The following is a 19,653-nucleotide window of genomic DNA, read 5'->3' on the forward strand; positions in this document are numbered from 1 at the left end:
TTTTCGGTTTGAACAGTGCACAACATGAAGAGACGGAACACTGGCGGCTTGTCACAATGCCCCCCGATGACATCACAATAGCGCTGCTGCCTAGAAAACAAGCTGCGCAGAAGAAGTTGTTCTTTGGGTGGGAGGGTGGGCTAGTGGAAGGAGGGGGCAATCTCTTTTTTTCCCGGGTGGTAGGGGGATGACAGGAGAAGGGAAGCGGGTGGTGAGAAAGGTACAGAGGGCAGGGTTTGGGGGCTGGGAAGGAAAGGGAAAAGATTAGGGTTTGGGGATGATGAAAGGGCTTTCTACGGGTAAGGATGGCAAAGGGTGGCAGTGACGGAAAGTCAGGCAACCTGTCCTGTCCGTCTTTTTGTATCGTGAATTGGAAAGACTGCAAGGGGGAGGGGAGTTGCTTGCGCCCTAAAGGAGGAGTTATTCAGATTCATTGCAGTGGGCGGCGGCTGCAAAACGCACCATTCTTCTTGTTTTTGCTCTGCAAAGCAGCCTTTTCAAGGGTTGGCTTGGGTGACAAAATGTCTTGTGTAGGCGTGGGTTTGTCTCCCTCTCGCTCTCTCTCCCTAAGATGTGTCCGGCATAGGCCAGGGTGCCACTCGAGGCCCAAACCAATTCTGGTTATCGCTTCTCGGCCTTTTGGCTAAGATCAAGTGTAGTATCTGTTCTTATCAGTTTAATATCTGATACGTCCCCTATCTGGGGACCATATATTAAATGGATTTTTAGAACAGGGAGATGGAAAAAGAGCTTGCTCTGTCCACTCCACGCATTGACCTGGTATTGCAGTACCTCCAGGAACGGTGCACCCCTTCTTAACCCAGTTTCCAAAAGCAGAACTCGATTCACCTGATTCATATTAGCCCGATTAGCGAATTGAAATGAATTTTTATCTAACACACTTTTTACTTGCTTTATTCATCCAAATAGCAAACTCATCACCACTCAACTTCACCAACTCTGCTATGTCCCGTGCAGTATCTTGTTGTCAGTCTAATCTAGATCATGTGTAATTGAATGGAATAGATCCCTTTTGGACAAAGTGGAGTCAGATGCTGCAGTGACCACAGGTGTGAGAGGATCTACAATTGGCATCTGGTGTTATCTCTCTGCTTCCACTCCAAATAAAGTTACCTGTTGTTACCTGAACGTCAAATACTAAGAATGGGCGGCCTATGAAAGAATTAGTACTTTCATTAAGTATACTAAACCGGCTAATTGGGAATAGACAAACTGTAAAAAGCCCTCTGAGAAAGCCCCTCTCTAACCTTTGTTAGTAAGCTTTTCTGTAGCCTGCCTGTTGATGTATTTTCGGTTTGAACAGTGCACAACATGAAGAGACGGAACACTGGCGGCTTGTCACAATGCCCCCCGATGACATCACAATAGCGCTGCTGCCTAGAAAACAAGCTGCGCAGAAGAAGTTGTTCTTTGGGTGGGAGGGTGGGCTAGTGGAAGGAGGGGGCAATCTCTTTTTTTCCCGGGTGGTAGGGGGATGACAGGAGAAGGGAAGCGGGTGGTGAGAAAGGTACAGAGGGCAGGGTTTGGGGGCTGGGAAGGAAAGGGAAAAGATTAGGGTTTGGGGATGATGAAAGGGCTTTCTACGGGTAAGGATGGCAAAGGGTGGCAGTGACGGAAAGTCAGGCAACCTGTCCTGTCCGTCTTTTTGTATCGTGAATTGGAAAGACTGCAAGGGGGAGGGGAGTTGCTTGCGCCCTAAAGGAGGAGTTATTCAGATTCATTGCAGTGGGCGGCGGCTGCAAAACGCACCATTCTTCTTGTTTTTGCTCTGCAAAGCAGCCTTTTCAAGGGTTGGCTTGGGTGACAAAATGTCTTGTGTAGGCGTGGGTTTGTCTCCCTCTCGCTCTCTCTCCCTAAGATGTGTCCGGCATAGGCCAGGGTGCCACTCGAGGCCCAAACCAATTCTGGTTATCGCTTCTCGGCCTTTTGGCTAAGATCAAGTGTAGTATCTGTTCTTATCAGTTTAATATCTGATACGTCCCCTATCTGGGGACCATATATTAAATGGATTTTTAGAACAGGGAGATGGAAAAAGAGCTTGCTCTGTCCACTCCACGCATTGACCTGGTATTGCAGTACCTCCAGGAACGGTGCACCCCTTCTTAACCCAGTTTCCAAAAGCAGAACTCGATTCACCTGATTCATATTAGCCCGATTAGCGAATTGAAATGAATTTTTATCTAACACACTTTTTACTTGCTTTATTCATCCAAATAGCAAACTCATCACCACTCAACTTCACCAACTCTGCTATGTCCCGTGCAGTATCTTGTTGTCAGTCTAATCTAGATCATGTGTAATTGAATGGAATAGATCCCTTTTGGACAAAGTGGAGTCAGATGCTGCAGTGACCACAGGTGTGAGAGGATCTACAATTGGCATCTGGTGTTATCTCTCTGCTTCCACTCCAAATAAAGTTACCTGTTGTTACCTGAACGTCAAATACTAAGAATGGGCGGCCTATGAAAGAATTAGTACTTTCATTAAGTATACTAAACCGGCTAATTGGGAATAGACAAACTGTAAAAAGCCCTCTGAGAAAGCCCCTCTCTAACCTTTGTTAGTAAGCTTTTCTGTAGCCTGCCTGTTGATGTATTTTCGGTTTGAACAGTGCACAACATGAAGAGACGGAACACTGGCGGCTTGTCACAATGCCCCCCGATGACATCACAATAGCGCTGCTGCCTAGAAAACAAGCTGCGCAGAAGAAGTTGTTCTTTGGGTGGGAGGGTGGGCTAGTGGAAGGAGGGGGCAATCTCTTTTTTTCCCGGGTGGTAGGGGGATGACAGGAGAAGGGAAGCGGGTGGTGAGAAAGGTACAGAGGGCAGGGTTTGGGGGCTGGGAAGGAAAGGGAAAAGATTAGGGTTTGGGGATGATGAAAGGGCTTTCTACGGGTAAGGATGGCAAAGGGTGGCAGTGACGGAAAGTCAGGCAACCTGTCCTGTCCGTCTTTTTGTATCGTGAATTGGAAAGACTGCAAGGGGGAGGGGAGTTGCTTGCGCCCTAAAGGAGGAGTTATTCAGATTCATTGCAGTGGGCGGCGGCTGCAAAACGCACCATTCTTCTTGTTTTTGCTCTGCAAAGCAGCCTTTTCAAGGGTTGGCTTGGGTGACAAAATGTCTTGTGTAGGCGTGGGTTTGTCTCCCTCTCGCTCTCTCTCCCTAAGATGTGTCCGGCATAGGCCAGGGTGCCACTCGAGGCCCAAACCAATTCTGGTTATCGCTTCTCGGCCTTTTGGCTAAGATCAAGTGTAGTATCTGTTCTTATCAGTTTAATATCTGATACGTCCCCTATCTGGGGACCATATATTAAATGGATTTTTAGAACAGGGAGATGGAAAAAGAGCTTGCTCTGTCCACTCCACGCATTGACCTGGTATTGCAGTACCTCCAGGAACGGTGCACCCCTTCTTAACCCAGTTTCCAAAAGCAGAACTCGATTCACCTGATTCATATTAGCCCGATTAGCGAATTGAAATGAATTTTTATCTAACACACTTTTTACTTGCTTTATTCATCCAAATAGCAAACTCATCACCACTCAACTTCACCAACTCTGCTATGTCCCGTGCAGTATCTTGTTGTCAGTCTAATCTAGATCATGTGTAATTGAATGGAATAGATCCCTTTTGGACAAAGTGGAGTCAGATGCTGCAGTGACCACAGGTGTGAGAGGATCTACAATTGGCATCTGGTGTTATCTCTCTGCTTCCACTCCAAATAAAGTTACCTGTTGTTACCTGAACGTCAAATACTAAGAATGGGCGGCCTATGAAAGAATTAGTACTTTCATTAAGTATACTAAACCGGCTAATTGGGAATAGACAAACTGTAAAAAGCCCTCTGAGAAAGCCCCTCTCTAACCTTTGTTAGTAAGCTTTTCTGTAGCCTGCCTGTTGATGTATTTTCGGTTTGAACAGTGCACAACATGAAGAGACGGAACACTGGCGGCTTGTCACAATGCCCCCCGATGACATCACAATAGCGCTGCTGCCTAGAAAACAAGCTGCGCAGAAGAAGTTGTTCTTTGGGTGGGAGGGTGGGCTAGTGGAAGGAGGGGGCAATCTCTTTTTTTCCCGGGTGGTAGGGGGATGACAGGAGAAGGGAAGCGGGTGGTGAGAAAGGTACAGAGGGCAGGGTTTGGGGGCTGGGAAGGAAAGGGAAAAGATTAGGGTTTGGGGATGATGAAAGGGCTTTCTACGGGTAAGGATGGCAAAGGGTGGCAGTGACGGAAAGTCAGGCAACCTGTCCTGTCCGTCTTTTTGTATCGTGAATTGGAAAGACTGCAAGGGGGAGGGGAGTTGCTTGCGCCCTAAAGGAGGAGTTATTCAGATTCATTGCAGTGGGCGGCGGCTGCAAAACGCACCATTCTTCTTGTTTTTGCTCTGCAAAGCAGCCTTTTCAAGGGTTGGCTTGGGTGACAAAATGTCTTGTGTAGGCGTGGGTTTGTCTCCCTCTCGCTCTCTCTCCCTAAGATGTGTCCGGCATAGGCCAGGGTGCCACTCGAGGCCCAAACCAATTCTGGTTATCGCTTCTCGGCCTTTTGGCTAAGATCAAGTGTAGTATCTGTTCTTATCAGTTTAATATCTGATACGTCCCCTATCTGGGGACCATATATTAAATGGATTTTTAGAACAGGGAGATGGAAAAAGAGCTTGCTCTGTCCACTCCACGCATTGACCTGGTATTGCAGTACCTCCAGGAACGGTGCACCCCTTCTTAACCCAGTTTCCAAAAGCAGAACTCGATTCACCTGATTCATATTAGCCCGATTAGCGAATTGAAATGAATTTTTATCTAACACACTTTTTACTTGCTTTATTCATCCAAATAGCAAACTCATCACCACTCAACTTCACCAACTCTGCTATGTCCCGTGCAGTATCTTGTTGTCAGTCTAATCTAGATCATGTGTAATTGAATGGAATAGATCCCTTTTGGACAAAGTGGAGTCAGATGCTGCAGTGACCACAGGTGTGAGAGGATCTACAATTGGCATCTGGTGTTATCTCTCTGCTTCCACTCCAAATAAAGTTACCTGTTGTTACCTGAACGTCAAATACTAAGAATGGGCGGCCTATGAAAGAATTAGTACTTTCATTAAGTATACTAAACCGGCTAATTGGGAATAGACAAACTGTAAAAAGCCCTCTGAGAAAGCCCCTCTCTAACCTTTGTTAGTAAGCTTTTCTGTAGCCTGCCTGTTGATGTATTTTCGGTTTGAACAGTGCACAACATGAAGAGACGGAACACTGGCGGCTTGTCACAATGCCCCCCGATGACATCACAATAGCGCTGCTGCCTAGAAAACAAGCTGCGCAGAAGAAGTTGTTCTTTGAGTGGGAGGGTGGGCTAGTGGAAGGAGGGGGCAATCTCTTTTTTTCCCGGGTGGTAGGGGGATGACAGGAGAAGGGAAGCGGGTGGTGAGAAAGGTACAGAGGGCAGGGTTTGGGGGCTGGGAAGGAAAGGGAAAAGATTAGGGTTTGGGGATGATGAAAGGGCTTTCTACGGGTAAGGATGGCAAAGGGTGGCAGTGACGGAAAGTCAGGCAACCTGTCCTGTCCGTCTTTTTGTATCGTGAATTGGAAAGACTGCAAGGGGGAGGGGAGTTGCTTGCGCCCTAAAGGAGGAGTTATTCAGATTCATTGCAGTGGGCGGCGGCTGCAAAACGCACCATTCTTCTTGTTTTTGCTCTGCAAAGCAGCCTTTTCAAGGGTTGGCTTGGGTGACAAAATGTCTTGTGTAGGCGTGGGTTTGTCTCCCTCTCGCTCTCTCTCCCTAAGATGTGTCCGGCATAGGCCAGGGTGCCACTCGAGGCCCAAACCAATTCTGGTTATCGCTTCTCGGCCTTTTGGCTAAGATCAAGTGTAGTATCTGTTCTTATCAGTTTAATATCTGATACGTCCCCTATCTGGGGACCATATATTAAATGGATTTTTAGAACAGGGAGATGGAAAAAGAGCTTGCTCTGTCCACTCCACGCATTGACCTGGTATTGCAGTACCTCCAGGAACGGTGCACCCCTTCTTAACCCAGTTTCCAAAAGCAGAACTCGATTCACCTGATTCATATTAGCCCGATTAGCGAATTGAAATGAATTTTTATCTAACACACTTTTTACTTGCTTTATTCATCCAAATAGCAAACTCATCACCACTCAACTTCACCAACTCTGCTATGTCCCGTGCAGTATCTTGTTGTCAGTCTAATCTAGATCATGTGTAATTGAATGGAATAGATCCCTTTTGGACAAAGTGGAGTCAGATGCTGCAGTGACCACAGGTGTGAGAGGATCTACAATTGGCATCTGGTGTTATCTCTCTGCTTCCACTCCAAATAAAGTTACCTGTTGTTACCTGAACGTCAAATACTAAGAATGGGCGGCCTATGAAAGAATTAGTACTTTCATTAAGTATACTAAACCGGCTAATTGGGAATAGACAAACTGTAAAAAGCCCTCTGAGAAAGCCCCTCTCTAACCTTTGTTAGTAAGCTTTTCTGTAGCCTGCCTGTTGATGTATTTTCGGTTTGAACAGTGCACAACATGAAGAGACGGAACACTGGCGGCTTGTCACAATGCCCCCCGATGACATCACAATAGCGCTGCTGCCTAGAAAACAAGCTGCGCAGAAGAAGTTGTTCTTTGGGTGGGAGGGTGGGCTAGTGGAAGGAGGGGGCAATCTCTTTTTTTCCCGGGTGGTAGGGGGATGACAGGAGAAGGGAAGCGGGTGGTGAGAAAGGTACAGAGGGCAGGGTTTGGGGGCTGGGAAGGAAAGGGAAAAGATTAGGGTTTGGGGATGATGAAAGGGCTTTCTACGGGTAAGGATGGCAAAGGGTGGCAGTGACGGAAAGTCAGGCAACCTGTCCTGTCCGTCTTTTTGTATCGTGAATTGGAAAGACTGCAAGGGGGAGGGGAGTTGCTTGCGCCCTAAAGGAGGAGTTATTCAGATTCATTGCAGTGGGCGGCGGCTGCAAAACGCACCATTCTTCTTGTTTTTGCTCTGCAAAGCAGCCTTTTCAAGGGTTGGCTTGGGTGACAAAATGTCTTGTGTAGGCGTGGGTTTGTCTCCCTCTCGCTCTCTCTCCCTAAGATGTGTCCGGCATAGGCCAGGGTGCCACTCGAGGCCCAAACCAATTCTGGTTATCGCTTCTCGGCCTTTTGGCTAAGATCAAGTGTAGTATCTGTTCTTATCAGTTTAATATCTGATACGTCCCCTATCTGGGGACCATATATTAAATGGATTTTTAGAACAGGGAGATGGAAAAAGAGCTTGCTCTGTCCACTCCACGCATTGACCTGGTATTGCAGTACCTCCAGGAACGGTGCACCCCTTCTTAACCCAGTTTCCAAAAGCAGAACTCGATTCACCTGATTCATATTAGCCCGATTAGCGAATTGAAATGAATTTTTATCTAACACACTTTTTACTTGCTTTATTCATCCAAATAGCAAACTCATCACCACTCAACTTCACCAACTCTGCTATGTCCCGTGCAGTATCTTGTTGTCAGTCTAATCTAGATCATGTGTAATTGAATGGAATAGATCCCTTTTGGACAAAGTGGAGTCAGATGCTGCAGTGACCACAGGTGTGAGAGGATCTACAATTGGCATCTGGTGTTATCTCTCTGCTTCCACTCCAAATAAAGTTACCTGTTGTTACCTGAACGTCAAATACTAAGAATGGGCGGCCTATGAAAGAATTAGTACTTTCATTAAGTATACTAAACCGGCTAATTGGGAATAGACAAACTGTAAAAAGCCCTCTGAGAAAGCCCCTCTCTAACCTTTGTTAGTAAGCTTTTCTGTAGCCTGCCTGTTGATGTATTTTCGGTTTGAACAGTGCACAACATGAAGAGACGGAACACTGGCGGCTTGTCACAATGCCCCCCGATGACATCACAATAGCGCTGCTGCCTAGAAAACAAGCTGCGCAGAAGAAGTTGTTCTTTGGGTGGGAGGGTGGGCTAGTGGAAGGAGGGGGCAATCTCTTTTTTTCCCGGGTGGTAGGGGGATGACAGGAGAAGGGAAGCGGGTGGTGAGAAAGGTACAGAGGGCAGGGTTTGGGGGCTGGGAAGGAAAGGGAAAAGATTAGGGTTTGGGGATGATGAAAGGGCTTTCTACGGGTAAGGATGGCAAAGGGTGGCAGTGACGGAAAGTCAGGCAACCTGTCCTGTCCGTCTTTTTGTATCGTGAATTGGAAAGACTGCAAGGGGGAGGGGAGTTGCTTGCGCCCTAAAGGAGGAGTTATTCAGATTCATTGCAGTGGGCGGCGGCTGCAAAACGCACCATTCTTCTTGTTTTTGCTCTGCAAAGCAGCCTTTTCAAGGGTTGGCTTGGGTGACAAAATGTCTTGTGTAGGCGTGGGTTTGTCTCCCTCTCGCTCTCTCTCCCTAAGATGTGTCCGGCATAGGCCAGGGTGCCACTCGAGGCCCAAACCAATTCTGGTTATCGCTTCTCGGCCTTTTGGCTAAGATCAAGTGTAGTATCTGTTCTTATCAGTTTAATATCTGATACGTCCCCTATCTGGGGACCATATATTAAATGGATTTTTAGAACAGGGAGATGGAAAAAGAGCTTGCTCTGTCCACTCCACGCATTGACCTGGTATTGCAGTACCTCCAGGAACGGTGCACCCCTTCTTAACCCAGTTTCCAAAAGCAGAACTCGATTCACCTGATTCATATTAGCCCGATTAGCGAATTGAAATGAATTTTTATCTAACACACTTTTTACTTGCTTTATTCATCCAAATAGCAAACTCATCACCACTCAACTTCACCAACTCTGCTATGTCCCGTGCAGTATCTTGTTGTCAGTCTAATCTAGATCATGTGTAATTGAATGGAATAGATCCCTTTTGGACAAAGTGGAGTCAGATGCTGCAGTGACCACAGGTGTGAGAGGATCTACAATTGGCATCTGGTGTTATCTCTCTGCTTCCACTCCAAATAAAGTTACCTGTTGTTACCTGAACGTCAAATACTAAGAATGGGCGGCCTATGAAAGAATTAGTACTTTCATTAAGTATACTAAACCGGCTAATTGGGAATAGACAAACTGTAAAAAGCCCTCTGAGAAAGCCCCTCTCTAACCTTTGTTAGTAAGCTTTTCTGTAGCCTGCCTGTTGATGTATTTTCGGTTTGAACAGTGCACAACATGAAGAGACGGAACACTGGCGGCTTGTCACAATGCCCCCCGATGACATCACAATAGCGCTGCTGCCTAGAAAACAAGCTGCGCAGAAGAAGTTGTTCTTTGGGTGGGAGGGTGGGCTAGTGGAAGGAGGGGGCAATCTCTTTTTTTCCCGGGTGGTAGGGGGATGACAGGAGAAGGGAAGCGGGTGGTGAGAAAGGTACAGAGGGCAGGGTTTGGGGGCTGGGAAGGAAAGGGAAAAGATTAGGGTTTGGGGATGATGAAAGGGCTTTCTACGGGTAAGGATGGCAAAGGGTGGCAGTGACGGAAAGTCAGGCAACCTGTCCTGTCCGTCTTTTTGTATCGTGAATTGGAAAGACTGCAAGGGGGAGGGGAGTTGCTTGCGCCCTAAAGGAGGAGTTATTCAGATTCATTGCAGTGGGCGGCGGCTGCAAAACGCACCATTCTTCTTGTTTTTGCTCTGCAAAGCAGCCTTTTCAAGGGTTGGCTTGGGTGACAAAATGTCTTGTGTAGGCGTGGGTTTGTCTCCCTCTCGCTCTCTCTCCCTAAGATGTGTCCGGCATAGGCCAGGGTGCCACTCGAGGCCCAAACCAATTCTGGTTATCGCTTCTCGGCCTTTTGGCTAAGATCAAGTGTAGTATCTGTTCTTATCAGTTTAATATCTGATACGTCCCCTATCTGGGGACCATATATTAAATGGATTTTTAGAACAGGGAGATGGAAAAAGAGCTTGCTCTGTCCACTCCACGCATTGACCTGGTATTGCAGTACCTCCAGGAACGGTGCACCCCTTCTTAACCCAGTTTCCAAAAGCAGAACTCGATTCACCTGATTCATATTAGCCCGATTAGCGAATTGAAATGAATTTTTATCTAACACACTTTTTACTTGCTTTATTCATCCAAATAGCAAACTCATCACCACTCAACTTCACCAACTCTGCTATGTCCCGTGCAGTATCTTGTTGTCAGTCTAATCTAGATCATGTGTAATTGAATGGAATAGATCCCTTTTGGACAAAGTGGAGTCAGATGCTGCAGTGACCACAGGTGTGAGAGGATCTACAATTGGCATCTGGTGTTATCTCTCTGCTTCCACTCCAAATAAAGTTACCTGTTGTTACCTGAACGTCAAATACTAAGAATGGGCGGCCTATGAAAGAATTAGTACTTTCATTAAGTATACTAAACCGGCTAATTGGGAATAGACAAACTGTAAAAAGCCCTCTGAGAAAGCCCCTCTCTAACCTTTGTTAGTAAGCTTTTCTGTAGCCTGCCTGTTGATGTATTTTCGGTTTGAACAGTGCACAACATGAAGAGACGGAACACTGGCGGCTTGTCACAATGCCCCCCGATGACATCACAATAGCGCTGCTGCCTAGAAAACAAGCTGCGCAGAAGAAGTTGTTCTTTGGGTGGGAGGGTGGGCTAGTGGAAGGAGGGGGCAATCTCTTTTTTTCCCGGGTGGTAGGGGGATGACAGGAGAAGGGAAGCGGGTGGTGAGAAAGGTACAGAGGGCAGGGTTTGGGGGCTGGGAAGGAAAGGGAAAAGATTAGGGTTTGGGGATGATGAAAGGGCTTTCTACGGGTAAGGATGGCAAAGGGTGGCAGTGACGGAAAGTCAGGCAACCTGTCCTGTCCGTCTTTTTGTATCGTGAATTGGAAAGACTGCAAGGGGGAGGGGAGTTGCTTGCGCCCTAAAGGAGGAGTTATTCAGATTCATTGCAGTGGGCGGCGGCTGCAAAACGCACCATTCTTCTTGTTTTTGCTCTGCAAAGCAGCCTTTTCAAGGGTTGGCTTGGGTGACAAAATGTCTTGTGTAGGCGTGGGTTTGTCTCCCTCTCGCTCTCTCTCCCTAAGATGTGTCCGGCATAGGCCAGGGTGCCACTCGAGGCCCAAACCAATTCTGGTTATCGCTTCTCGGCCTTTTGGCTAAGATCAAGTGTAGTATCTGTTCTTATCAGTTTAATATCTGATACGTCCCCTATCTGGGGACCATATATTAAATGGATTTTTAGAACAGGGAGATGGAAAAAGAGCTTGCTCTGTCCACTCCACGCATTGACCTGGTATTGCAGTACCTCCAGGAACGGTGCACCCCTTCTTAACCCAGTTTCCAAAAGCAGAACTCGATTCACCTGATTCATATTAGCCCGATTAGCGAATTGAAATGAATTTTTATCTAACACACTTTTTACTTGCTTTATTCATCCAAATAGCAAACTCATCACCACTCAACTTCACCAACTCTGCTATGTCCCGTGCAGTATCTTGTTGTCAGTCTAATCTAGATCATGTGTAATTGAATGGAATAGATCCCTTTTGGACAAAGTGGAGTCAGATGCTGCAGTGACCACAGGTGTGAGAGGATCTACAATTGGCATCTGGTGTTATCTCTCTGCTTCCACTCCAAATAAAGTTACCTGTTGTTACCTGAACGTCAAATACTAAGAATGGGCGGCCTATGAAAGAATTAGTACTTTCATTAAGTATACTAAACCGGCTAATTGGGAATAGACAAACTGTAAAAAGCCCTCTGAGAAAGCCCCTCTCTAACCTTTGTTAGTAAGCTTTTCTGTAGCCTGCCTGTTGATGTATTTTCGGTTTGAACAGTGCACAACATGAAGAGACGGAACACTGGCGGCTTGTCACAATGCCCCCCGATGACATCACAATAGCGCTGCTGCCTAGAAAACAAGCTGCGCAGAAGAAGTTGTTCTTTGGGTGGGAGGGTGGGCTAGTGGAAGGAGGGGGCAATCTCTTTTTTTCCCGGGTGGTAGGGGGATGACAGGAGAAGGGAAGCGGGTGGTGAGAAAGGTACAGAGGGCAGGGTTTGGGGGCTGGGAAGGAAAGGGAAAAGATTAGGGTTTGGGGATGATGAAAGGGCTTTCTACGGGTAAGGATGGCAAAGGGTGGCAGTGACGGAAAGTCAGGCAACCTGTCCTGTCCGTCTTTTTGTATCGTGAATTGGAAAGACTGCAAGGGGGAGGGGAGTTGCTTGCGCCCTAAAGGAGGAGTTATTCAGATTCATTGCAGTGGGCGGCGGCTGCAAAACGCACCATTCTTCTTGTTTTTGCTCTGCAAAGCAGCCTTTTCAAGGGTTGGCTTGGGTGACAAAATGTCTTGTGTAGGCGTGGGTTTGTCTCCCTCTCGCTCTCTCTCCCTAAGATGTGTCCGGCATAGGCCAGGGTGCCACTCGAGGCCCAAACCAATTCTGGTTATCGCTTCTCGGCCTTTTGGCTAAGATCAAGTGTAGTCCCTTCATTGGGTTTGCCTTGGTCTTGGCTGGGAGGGGCCCGGGCTTGCACAACCGCCGGCCTCGGGGATTGTTGCGCCTTTTGGTGCTTACGTCCCCTTATGGCTGGTGGTTCCTGGGCTCGGGAGGCGATCACCTGCGGCACTGCGCTTTTGTGTGGTGGCCGATGACCGTTTTCTGAAATTTGCGGATGAAATCTCATCTGTTCTTATCAGTTTAATATCTGATACGTCCCCTATCTGGGGACCATATATTAAATGGATTTTTAGAACAGGGAGATGGAAAAAGAGCTTGCTCTGTCCACTCCACGCATTGACCTGGTATTGCAGTACCTCCAGGAACGGTGCACCCCTTCTTAACCCAGTTTCCAAAAGCAGAACTCGATTCACCTGATTCATATTAGCCCGATTAGCGAATTGAAATGAATTTTTATCTAACACACTTTTTACTTGCTTTATTCATCCAAATAGCAAACTCATCACCACTCAACTTCACCAACTCTGCTATGTCCCGTGCAGTATCTTGTTGTCAGTCTAATCTAGATCATGTGTAATTGAATGGAATAGATCCCTTTTGGACAAAGTGGAGTCAGATGCTGCAGTGACCACAGGTGTGAGAGGATCTACAATTGGCATCTGGTGTTATCTCTCTGCTTCCACTCCAAATAAAGTTACCTGTTGTTACCTGAACGTCAAATACTAAGAATGGGCGGCCTATGAAAGAATTAGTACTTTCATTAAGTATACTAAACCGGCTAATTGGGAATAGACAAACTGTAAAAAGCCCTCTGAGAAAGCCCCTCTCTAACCTTTGTTAGTAAGCTTTTCTGTAGCCTGCCTGTTGATGTATTTTCGGTTTGAACAGTGCACAACATGAAGAGACGGAACACTGGCGGCTTGTCACAATGCCCCCCGATGACATCACAATAGCGCTGCTGCCTAGAAAACAAGCTGCGCAGAAGAAGTTGTTCTTTGGGTGGGAGGGTGGGCTAGTGGAAGGAGGGGGCAATCTCTTTTTTTCCCGGGTGGTAGGGGGATGACAGGAGAAGGGAAGCGGGTGGTGAGAAAGGTACAGAGGGCAGGGTTTGGGGGCTGGGAAGGAAAGGGAAAAGATTAGGGTTTGGGGATGATGAAAGGGCTTTCTACGGGTAAGGATGGCAAAGGGTGGCAGTGACGGAAAGTCAGGCAACCTGTCCTGTCCGTCTTTTTGTATCGTGAATTGGAAAGACTGCAAGGGGGAGGGGAGTTGCTTGCGCCCTAAAGGAGGAGTTATTCAGATTCATTGCAGTGGGCGGCGGCTGCAAAACGCACCATTCTTCTTGTTTTTGCTCTGCAAAGCAGCCTTTTCAAGGGTTGGCTTGGGTGACAAAATGTCTTGTGTAGGCGTGGGTTTGTCTCCCTCTCGCTCTCTCTCCCTAAGATGTGTCCGGCATAGGCCAGGGTGCCACTCGAGGCCCAAACCAATTCTGGTTATCGCTTCTCGGCCTTTTGGCTAAGATCAAGTGTAGTATCTGTTCTTATCAGTTTAATATCTGATACGTCCCCTATCTGGGGACCATATATTAAATGGATTTTTAGAACAGGGAGATGGAAAAAGAGCTTGCTCTGTCCACTCCACGCATTGACCTGGTATTGCAGTACCTCCAGGAACGGTGCACCCCTTCTTAACCCAGTTTCCAAAAGCAGAACTCGATTCACCTGATTCATATTAGCCCGATTAGCGAATTGAAATGAATTTTTATCTAACACACTTTTTACTTGCTTTATTCATCCAAATAGCAAACTCATCACCACTCAACTTCACCAACTCTGCTATGTCCCGTGCAGTATCTTGTTGTCAGTCTAATCTAGATCATGTGTAATTGAATGGAATAGATCCCTTTTGGACAAAGTGGAGTCAGATGCTGCAGTGACCACAGGTGTGAGAGGATCTACAATTGGCATCTGGTGTTATCTCTCTGCTTCCACTCCAAATAAAGTTACCTGTTGTTACCTGAACGTCAAATACTAAGAATGGGCGGCCTATGAAAGAATTAGTACTTTCATTAAGTATACTAAACCGGCTAATTGGGAATAGACAAACTGTAAAAAGCCCTCTGAGAAAGCCCCTCTCTAACCTTTGTTAGTAAGCTTTTCTGTAGCCTGCCTGTTGATGTATTTTCGGTTTGAACAGTGCACAACATGAAGAGACGGAACACTGGCGGCTTGTCACAATGCCCCCCGATGACATCACAATAGCGCTGCTGCCTAGAAAACAAGCTGCGCAGAAGAAGTTGTTCTTTGGGTGGGAGGGTGGGCTAGTGGAAGGAGGGGGCAATCTCTTTTTTTCCCGGGTGGTAGGGGGATGACAGGAGAAGGGAAGCGGGTGGTGAGAAAGGTACAGAGGGCAGGGTTTGGGGGCTGGGAAGGAAAGGGAAAAGATTAGGGTTTGGGGATGATGAAAGGGCTTTCTACGGGTAAGGATGGCAAAGGGTGGCAGTGACGGAAAGTCAGGCAAGCTGTCCTGTCCGTCTTTTTGTATCGTGAATTGGAAAGACTGCATGGGGGAGGGGAGTTGCTTGCGCCCTAAAGGAGGAGTTATTCAGATTCATTGCAGTGGGCGGCGGCTGCAAAACGCACCATTCTTCTTGTTTTTGCTCTGCAAAGCAGCCTTTTCAAGGGTTGGCTTGGGTGACAAAATGTCTTGTGTAGGCGTGGGTTTGTCTCCCTCTCGCTCTCTCTCCCTAAGATGTGTCCGGCATAGGCCAGGGTGCCACTCGAGGCCCAAACCAATTCTGGTTATCGCTTCTCGGCCTTTTGGCTAAGATCAAGTGTAGTATCTGTTCTTATCAGTTTAATATCTGATACGTCCCCTATCTGGGGACCATATATTAAATGGATTTTTAGAACAGGGAGATGGAAAAAGAGCTTGCTCTGTCCACTCCACGCATTGACCTGGTATTGCAGTACCTCCAGGAACGGTGCACCCCTTCTTAACCCAGTTTCCAAAAGCAGAACTCGATTCACCTGATTCATATTAGCCCGATTAGCGAATTGAAATGAATTTTTATCTAACACACTTTTTACTTGCTTTATTCATCCAAATAGCAAACTCATCACCACTCAACTTCACCAACTCTGCTATGTCCCGTGCAGTATCTTGTTGTCAGTCTAATCTAGATCATGTGTAATTGAATGGAATAGATCCCTTTTGGACAAAGTGGAGTCAGATGCTGCAGTGACCACAGGTGTGAGAGGATCTACAATTGGCATCTGGTGTTATCTCTCTGCTTCCACTCCAAATAAAGTTACCTGTTGTTACCTGAACGTCAAATACTAAGAATGGGCGGCCTATGAAAGAATTAGTACTTTCATTAAGTATACTAAACCGGCTAATTGGGAATAGACAAACTGTAAAAAGCCCTCTGAGAAAGCCCCTCTCTAACCTTTGTTAGTAAGCTTTTCTGTAGCCTGCCTGTTGATGTATTTTCGGTTTGAACAGTGCACAACATGAAGAGACGGAACACTGGCGGCTTGTCACAATGCCCCCCGATGACATCACAATAGCGCTGCTGCCTAGAAAACAAGCTGCGCAGAAGAAGTTGTTCTTTGGGTGGGAGGGTGGGCTAGTGGAAGGAGGGGGCAATCTCTTTTTTTCCCGGGTGGTAGGGGGATGACAGGAGAAGGGAAGCGGGTGGTGAGAAAGGTACAGAGGGCAGGGTTTGGGGGCTGGGAAGGAAAGGGAAAAGATTAGGGTTTGGGGATGATGAAAGGGCTTTCTACGGGTAAGGATGGCAAAGGGTGGCAGTGACGGAAAGTCAGGCAACCTGTCCTGTCCGTCTTTTTGTATCGTGAATTGGAAAGACTGCAAGGGGGAGGGGAGTTGCTTGCGCCCTAAAGGAGGAGTTATTCAGATTCATTGCAGTGGGCGGCGGCTGCAAAACGCACCATTCTTCTTGTTTTTGCTCTGCAAAGCAGCCTTTTCAAGGGTTGGCTTGGGTGACAAAATGTCTTGTGTAGGCGTGGGTTTGTCTCCCTCTCGCTCTCTCTCCCTAAGATGTGTCCGGCATAGGCCAGGGTGCCACTCGAGGCCCAAACCAATTCTGGTTATCGCTTCTCGGCCTTTTGGCTAAGATCAAGTGTAGTATCTGTTCTTATCAGTTTAATATCTGATACGTCCCCTATCTGGGGACCATATATTAAATGGATTTTTAGAACAGGGAGATGGAAAAAGAGCTTGCTCTGTCCACTCCACGCATTGACCTGGTATTGCAGTACCTCCAGGAACGGTGCACCCCTTCTTAACCCAGTTTCCAAAAGCAGAACTCGATTCACCTGATTCATATTAGCCCGATTAGCGAATTGAAATGAATTTTTATCTAACACACTTTTTACTTGCTTTATTCATCCAAATAGCAAACTCATCACCACTCAACTTCACCAACTCTGCTATGTCCCGTGCAGTATCTTGTTGTCAGTCTAATCTAGATCATGTGTAATTGAATGGAATAGATCCCTTTTGGACAAAGTGGAGTCAGATGCTGCAGTGACCACAGGTGTGAGAGGATCTACAATTGGCATCTGGTGTTATCTCTCTGCTTCCACTCCAAATAAAGTTACCTGTTGTTACCTGAACGTCAAATACTAAGAATGGGCGGCCTATGAAAGAATTAGTACTTTCATTAAGTATACTAAACCGGCTAATTGGGAATAGACAAACTGTAAAAAGCCCTCTGAGAAAGCCCCTCTCTAACCTTTGTTAGTAAGCTTTTCTGTAGCCTGCCTGTTGATGTATTTTCGGTTTGAACAGTGCACAACATGAAGAGACGGAACACTGGCGGCTTGTCACAATGCCCCCCGATGACATCACAATAGCGCTGCTGCCTAGAAAACAAGCTGCGCAGAAGAAGTTGTTCTTTGGGTGGGAGGGTGGGCTAGTGGAAGGAGGGGGCAATCTCTTTTTTTCCCGGGTGGTAGGGGGATGACAGGAGAAGGGAAGCGGGTGGTGAGAAAGGTACAGAGGGCAGGGTTTGGGGGCTGGGAAGGAAAGGGAAAAGATTAGGGTTTGGGGATGATGAAAGGGCTTTCTACGGGTAAGGATGGCAAAGGGTGGCAGTGACGGAAAGTCAGGCAACCTGTCCTGTCCGTCTTTTTGTATCGTGAATTGGAAAGACTGCAAGGGGGAGGGGAGTTGCTTGCGCCCTAAAGGAGGAGTTATTCAGATTCATTGCAGTGGGCGGCGGCTGCAAAACGCACCATTCTTCTTGTTTTTGCTCTGCAAAGCAGCCTTTTCAAGGGTTGGCTTGGGTGACAAAATGTCTTGTGTAGGCGTGGGTTTGTCTCCCTCTCGCTCTCTCTCCCTAAGATGTGTCCGGCATAGGCCAGGGTGCCACTCGAGGCCCAAACCAATTCTGGTTATCGCTTCTCGGCCTTTTGGCTAAGATCAAGTGTAGTATCTGTTCTTATCAGTTTAATATCTGATACGTCCCCTATCTGGGGACCATATATTAAATGGATTTTTAGAACAGGGAGATGGAAAAAGAGCTTGCTCTGTCCACTCCACGCATTGACCTGGTATTGCAGTACCTCCAGGAACGGTGCACCCCTTCTTAACCCAGTTTCCAAAAGCAGAACTCGATTCACCTGATTCATATTAGCCCGATTAGCGAATTGAAATGAATTTTTATCTAACACACTTTTTACTTGCTTTATTCATCCAAATAGCAAACTCATCACCACTCAACTTCACCAACTCTGCTATGTCCCGTGCAGTATCTTGTTGTCAGTCTAATCTAGATCATGTGTAATTGAATGGAATAGATCCCTTTTGGACAAAGTGGAGTCAGATGCTGCAGTGACCACAGGTGTGAGAGGATCTACAATTGGCATCTGGTGTTATCTCTCTGCTTCCACTCCAAATAAAGTTACCTGTTGTTACCTGAACGTCAAATACTAAGAATGGGCGGCCTATGAAAGAATTAGTACTTTCATTAAGTATACTAAACCGGCTAATTGGGAATAGACAAACTGTAAAAAGCCCTCTGAGAAAGCCCCTCTCTAACCTTTGTTAGTAAGCTTTTCTGTAGCCTGCCTGTTGATGTATTTTCGGTTTGAACAGTGCACAACATGAAGAGACGGAACACTGGCGGCTTGTCACAATGCCCCCCGATGACATCACAATAGCGCTGCTGCCTAGAAAACAAGCTGCGCAGAAGAAGTTGTTCTTTGGGTGGGAGGGTGGGCTAGTGGAAGGAGGGGGCAATCTCTTTTTTTCCCGGGTGGTAGGGGGATGACAGGAGAAGGGAAGCGGGTGGTGAGAAAGGTACAGAGGGCAGGGTTTGGGGGCTGGGAAGGAAAGGGAAAAGATTAGGGTTTGGGGATGATGAAAGGGCTTTCTACGGGTAAGGATGGCAAAGGGTGGCAGTGACGGAAAGTCAGGCAACCTGTCCTGTCCGTCTTTTTGTATCGTGAATTGGAAAGACTGCAAGGGGGAGGGGAGTTGCTTGCGCCCTAAAGGAGGAGTTATTCAGATTCATTGCAGTGGGCGGCGGCTGCAAAACGCACCATTCTTCTTGTTTTTGCTCTGCAAAGCAGCCTTTTCAAGGGTTGGCTTGGGTGACAAAATGTCTTGTGTAGGCGTGGGTTTGTCTCCCTCTCGCTCTCTCTCCCTAAGATGTGTCCGGCATAGGCCAGGGTGCCACTCGAGGCCCAAACCAATTCTGGTTATCGCTTCTCGGCCTTTTGGCTAAGATCAAGTGTAGTATCTGTTCTTATCAGTTTAATATCTGATACGTCCCCTATCTGGGGACCATATATTAAATGGATTTTTAGAACAGGGAGATGGAAAAAGAGCTTGCTCTGTCCACTCCACGCATTGACCTGGTATTGCAGTACCTCCAGGAACGGTGCACCCCTTCTTAACCCAGTTTCCAAAAGCAGAACTCGATTCACCTGATTCATATTAGCCCGATTAGCGAATTGAAATGAATTTTTATCTAACACACTTTTTACTTGCTTTATTCATCCAAATAGCAAACTCATCACCACTCAACTTCACCAACTCTGCTATGTCCCGTGCAGTATCTTGTTGTCAGTCTAATCTAGATCATGTGTAATTGAATGGAATAGATCCCTTTTGGACAAAGTGGAGTCAGATGCTGCAGTGACCACAGGTGTGAGAGGATCTACAATTGGCATCTGGTGTTATCTCTCTGCTTCCACTCCAAATAAAGTTACCTGTTGTT

General features: G+C 46.9%; 15 non-coding genes across 15 annotated transcripts; all 15 read left to right on the plus strand.

The window, feature by feature from the left end:
- The first annotated feature begins 623 nt into the window (after positions 1-623).
- LOC142252887 (U2 spliceosomal RNA) lies at positions 624-814 on the plus strand. The gene has a single exon (XR_012726250.1). It is a non-coding gene; the product is annotated as a U2 spliceosomal RNA (small nuclear RNA).
- A 1,117-nt stretch (positions 815-1,931) lies between these two features.
- LOC142252898 (U2 spliceosomal RNA) lies at positions 1,932-2,122 on the plus strand. The gene has a single exon (XR_012726261.1). It is a non-coding gene; the product is annotated as a U2 spliceosomal RNA (small nuclear RNA).
- Positions 2,123-3,239: 1,117 nt separating this feature from the next.
- On the plus strand, positions 3,240-3,430 carry LOC142252910 (U2 spliceosomal RNA). Its single transcript, XR_012726272.1, has one exon. It is a non-coding gene; the product is annotated as a U2 spliceosomal RNA (small nuclear RNA).
- Positions 3,431-4,547: 1,117 nt separating this feature from the next.
- Positions 4,548-4,738, plus strand: LOC142252922 (U2 spliceosomal RNA). The gene has a single exon (XR_012726283.1). It is a non-coding gene; the product is annotated as a U2 spliceosomal RNA (small nuclear RNA).
- A 1,117-nt stretch (positions 4,739-5,855) lies between these two features.
- On the plus strand, positions 5,856-6,046 carry LOC142252934 (U2 spliceosomal RNA). Its single transcript, XR_012726294.1, has one exon. It is a non-coding gene; the product is annotated as a U2 spliceosomal RNA (small nuclear RNA).
- A 1,117-nt stretch (positions 6,047-7,163) lies between these two features.
- On the plus strand, positions 7,164-7,354 carry LOC142252945 (U2 spliceosomal RNA). Its single transcript, XR_012726305.1, has one exon. It is a non-coding gene; the product is annotated as a U2 spliceosomal RNA (small nuclear RNA).
- Positions 7,355-8,471: 1,117 nt separating this feature from the next.
- LOC142252956 (U2 spliceosomal RNA) lies at positions 8,472-8,662 on the plus strand. The gene has a single exon (XR_012726316.1). It is a non-coding gene; the product is annotated as a U2 spliceosomal RNA (small nuclear RNA).
- Positions 8,663-9,779: 1,117 nt separating this feature from the next.
- Positions 9,780-9,970, plus strand: LOC142252968 (U2 spliceosomal RNA). The gene has a single exon (XR_012726319.1). It is a non-coding gene; the product is annotated as a U2 spliceosomal RNA (small nuclear RNA).
- A 1,117-nt stretch (positions 9,971-11,087) lies between these two features.
- Positions 11,088-11,278, plus strand: LOC142252980 (U2 spliceosomal RNA). The gene has a single exon (XR_012726326.1). It is a non-coding gene; the product is annotated as a U2 spliceosomal RNA (small nuclear RNA).
- A 1,322-nt stretch (positions 11,279-12,600) lies between these two features.
- On the plus strand, positions 12,601-12,785 carry LOC142253313 (U2 spliceosomal RNA). Its single transcript, XR_012726614.1, has one exon. It is a non-coding gene; the product is annotated as a U2 spliceosomal RNA (small nuclear RNA).
- A 1,117-nt stretch (positions 12,786-13,902) lies between these two features.
- LOC142252992 (U2 spliceosomal RNA) lies at positions 13,903-14,093 on the plus strand. Its single transcript, XR_012726337.1, has one exon. It is a non-coding gene; the product is annotated as a U2 spliceosomal RNA (small nuclear RNA).
- Positions 14,094-15,210: 1,117 nt separating this feature from the next.
- On the plus strand, positions 15,211-15,401 carry LOC142253003 (U2 spliceosomal RNA). The gene has a single exon (XR_012726343.1). It is a non-coding gene; the product is annotated as a U2 spliceosomal RNA (small nuclear RNA).
- Positions 15,402-16,518: 1,117 nt separating this feature from the next.
- On the plus strand, positions 16,519-16,709 carry LOC142253015 (U2 spliceosomal RNA). Its single transcript, XR_012726347.1, has one exon. It is a non-coding gene; the product is annotated as a U2 spliceosomal RNA (small nuclear RNA).
- A 1,117-nt stretch (positions 16,710-17,826) lies between these two features.
- Positions 17,827-18,017, plus strand: LOC142253027 (U2 spliceosomal RNA). Its single transcript, XR_012726358.1, has one exon. It is a non-coding gene; the product is annotated as a U2 spliceosomal RNA (small nuclear RNA).
- Positions 18,018-19,134: 1,117 nt separating this feature from the next.
- LOC142253038 (U2 spliceosomal RNA) lies at positions 19,135-19,325 on the plus strand. Its single transcript, XR_012726369.1, has one exon. It is a non-coding gene; the product is annotated as a U2 spliceosomal RNA (small nuclear RNA).
- Positions 19,326-19,653: the final 328 nt, after the last annotated feature.

This window comes from Anomaloglossus baeobatrachus, chromosome 9, assembly GCF_048569485.1.
Source record: "Anomaloglossus baeobatrachus isolate aAnoBae1 chromosome 9, aAnoBae1.hap1, whole genome shotgun sequence".
NCBI lineage: Eukaryota > Metazoa > Chordata > Amphibia > Anura > Aromobatidae > Anomaloglossus > Anomaloglossus baeobatrachus.